Source organism: Bison bison, unplaced genomic scaffold, assembly GCF_000754665.1.
Source record: "Bison bison bison isolate TAMUID 2011002044 unplaced genomic scaffold, Bison_UMD1.0 scf7180017846308, whole genome shotgun sequence".
NCBI classification, from domain to species: Eukaryota; Metazoa; Chordata; class Mammalia; order Artiodactyla; family Bovidae; genus Bison; species Bison bison.
Window position 1 is genome coordinate 12,317 of NW_011476881.1, and position 3,713 is coordinate 16,029.

Consider the following 3,713-nt stretch of genomic DNA (forward strand, 5'->3'; position numbering starts at 1 on the left):
TATGCAGAGTACATCATGAGAAATGCTGGGCTGGAAGAAGCACAAGCTGGAATCAAGATTGCCGGGAGAAATATCAATCACCTCAGATATGCAGATGACACCACCATTATGGCAGAAAGTGAAGAGGACTAAAAAGCCTCTTGATGAAAGTGAAAGAGGAGAGTGAAAAAAGTTGGCTTAAAACTCAACATTCAGAAAACAAAGATCATGGCGTCTGGTCCCATCACTTCATGGCAAATAGATGACGAAACAGTGGAAACAGTGTCAGACTTTATGTTTTTTTGGGCTCCAAAATCACTGCAGATGGTGACTGCAGCCATGAAATTAAAAGACACTTACTCCGTGGAAGGAGAGTTATGACCAACCTACATAGCATATTGAAAAGCAGAGACATTACTTTGCCAACAAAGATCCGTCTAGTCAAGGCGATGGTTTTTCCAGTGGTCGTGTATGGATGTGAGAGTTGGACTGTGAAGAAAGCTGAGCACCGAACAATTGATGCTTTTGAACTGTGGTGTTGGAGAAGACTCTTGGGAGTCCCTTGGACTGCAAGGAGATCCAACCAGTCAATTCTGAAGGAGATCAGCCCTGGGATTTCTTTGTAAGGAATGATGCTAAAGCTGAAACTCCAGTACTTTGGCCACCTCATGCAAAGAGTTGACTCATTGGAAAAGACTCTGATGCTGGGAGGGATTGGGGGCAGGAGAAGAAGGGGACGGCAGAGGATGAGATGGCTGGATGGCATCACTGACTCGATGGACTTGAGTCTGAGTGAACTCCGGGAGTTGGTGATGGAGAGGGAGGCCTGGTGTGCTGCGATTCATGGGGTCGCAAAGAGTCGGACATGACTGAGCAACTGAACTGAACTGAACTGAACTGCCATGCTAGTAAGGAAATGCTTAAAATCTTGCATGCTAGCCTTCATATTATGTGAACCAAGAACATCCAGATGTCCAGGTTGGGTTTAGAAAAGGAAGAGCAACCAGAGATCAAATTGCCAACATTCGCTGGATCATAGGGAAACCAAGGGAATTCCAGGAAACCATCTACCTCTGTTTCATCAACTACGCAAAGCCTTTGTCTGTGTGTGTCATAATAAGCTGTGGAAAGCTCTTAAAGAGATGGGACTACAAGACCATCTTACCTGTCTCCTGAGACACCTGTATGTGGGTCAAGAAGAAACACACACTGTATGGAACAACTGACTGGTTCAGGACTGAGAAAGGCGTACGACAGGGCTGTCTGCTGTCACCCTGTTTGTTTACTCTATATGCTGAGCACATCATGAGAAATGCCGGGCTGGATGATTTACAAGCTGGAATCAAGATAGGCAGGAGAAACCTCAACAACCTCAGATATGCAGATGATACCACTCTAATGGCAGAAAGGGAAGAGGAACTAAAGAGCCTCTCGATGAGGGTGAAGGAGGAGAGTGGGAAAAGCCGGCTTAAAACTAAATATTGAAAAAAAAAAATGATCACGGTATCCCACCCCATTACTTCATGGCAAATAGAGGGGGGAAGGTGGAAATGGTGACAGATTTCCTCTTCTTGGGCTCTAAAATCACTGTGGATGGTCACTGAAGCCATGAAGTCAGAAGACGTTTGCTTCTTGGCAGGAAAGCTATGACAAACCTAGACGGTGTGTTGAAAATCAGAGACATTACTCTGCTGACAAAGATCCATATAGTCAAGGCTGTGGTCTTCCCAGTGGGCATGTACGGTTGTGAGAGCTGGAGCGTAAAGAAGGCGGAGCACCAAAGAATTGATGCCTTTGAACTGTGGTGCTGGAGAAGACTCCTGAGAGTCCCTTGGACAGCAAGGAAATCAAACCAGTCAATCTTAAGGGGAATCAACTCTGAATCCTCATTGGGAAGGACTGATGCTGAGCTGAAAGTCCAGTATTTTGGTCATCTGATGCGAACAGCTGACTCATTGGAAAAGTCCCTGATGGTGGGAAAGACTGAGGACAGAAGGAGAAGAGGGCATCAGAGGGTGGGATGGCTGGATGGCATCACCCATGCAATGGACATGAACTTAGGCAAACTTCGGGAGATGGTGAGGGACACGGAGGCCTGGCAAGCTGCAGTCCATGGGGTCGCCAAGAGTCAGACACGACTGGGCGACTGAACAACAACAAACCCATATTATTAAACAATGGTAAAAAGTAGAAATCAGCTGCAGCAAAAAAAAAAAAACAAAACTGTAGGAAAAAAACAAAAATGTGGAGGCTAAGTCACTGAAGAAATCAAAGAGTAAATCATAATATACCTATAGAGTAATGAAAGGGAAAACACAAAGCCTGTGGGATGCAGCAAAAGCAGTTAAGAGAGAATTTTATAGCAATACAATCTCACCTCAGGAAACAAGAAAAACCTCAAATAAACAACCTAATCTTACACCTAAAGCAATGAGAGAAAAAAGAACAAATAAAATGGAAAGTTAACAGAAGGGAAGAAATCAAAGATCAGAGCAGAGATGTATGTAATAGAGATTAAGAAAGCAATAGATGAAGTCAATGAAACTACTTTGGCCACCTGATGTGAAGAATTGACTCATTGGAAAAGACCATGATGCTGGGAAAGATTGAAGGTGAGAGGAGAAGGGGATGGCAGAGGATGAGACGATTGGAGAACATCACTGATGCGACGGACGTGAGTTTGAGTAAGCTCCAGGAGTTGGTGATGGACAGGGAAAGCTGGTGTGCTGTAGTCCATGGGGTTGCAAATAGCCGGACACAACTGAGTGACTGAACTGAAGTGAATAAAACCAAAAGCTGGTTCTTTGAGAGGATAAGCAAAAGTGATAGACCTTTTGCCAGACCCATCAAGAATAAAAGGGAGAGGGTTAAACTCAATAAAATTAGACATGGAGAAGTAAGTTGCAACTGACATCACAGAAATGCACTGGATTGTAAGAGAATACAGGAAGCAAGTATATGCCAGTGAAATGGACAACTTAGAAGAAATGGACCAATTATTAGAGTGGTACAATTTTCCAAGTATGAACCAGGAAGAAATAGAAAATACAAAGAAACACATCATATGTACTGAAATTGAAACTCTGACTTAAAATTTTCCAGAAAACAGAAGGCCAGGACCACATGACTTCAGAGGCAAATTCCATCAGGCATTTAGTGAAGAGTCAATACCCATCCTTCTGAAACTATTCCAAAAACTTGCAGAGGAAAGAACACTCCCCAAACTCATCCTATGAGGCCACCGTCATCCTGATACCAAAAGCAGACAAATATACTACCAAAAGAGAAAGTTACAGGGCAATATGAATGATGAACATAGGCACAAAATTCTCAACAAAACAGTAGCAAACCAAATCCAGCAATACATTAGAAGGACCACACAACATGATCAAGTGGGATTCATCCAAGTGATGCAAGAATTTTTCAATATCCACAAACCCATAGATCTCAATAGATGCAGAGAAAGCTTTAGAGAAAAGTCCAACATCCATTTGTGATAAAACTCTCCAGAAAGTGGGCATAGAGGGACCCTATCTGAACATAAAAAAGGCCACATTTGACAAACCTACCGATAACATCATACTCGATGGTAAAGAGAAGACAGCGTTTCTTCTAAGATCGGGAAGAAGAGAAGGATGGCCACTCTCGCCACTTTTATTCAATATAGTCACGGAAGTTCTAACCACAGCAATCAGAGAAGAAAAAGAAATAAAAGAATCCAAGTTGGAAAAGAA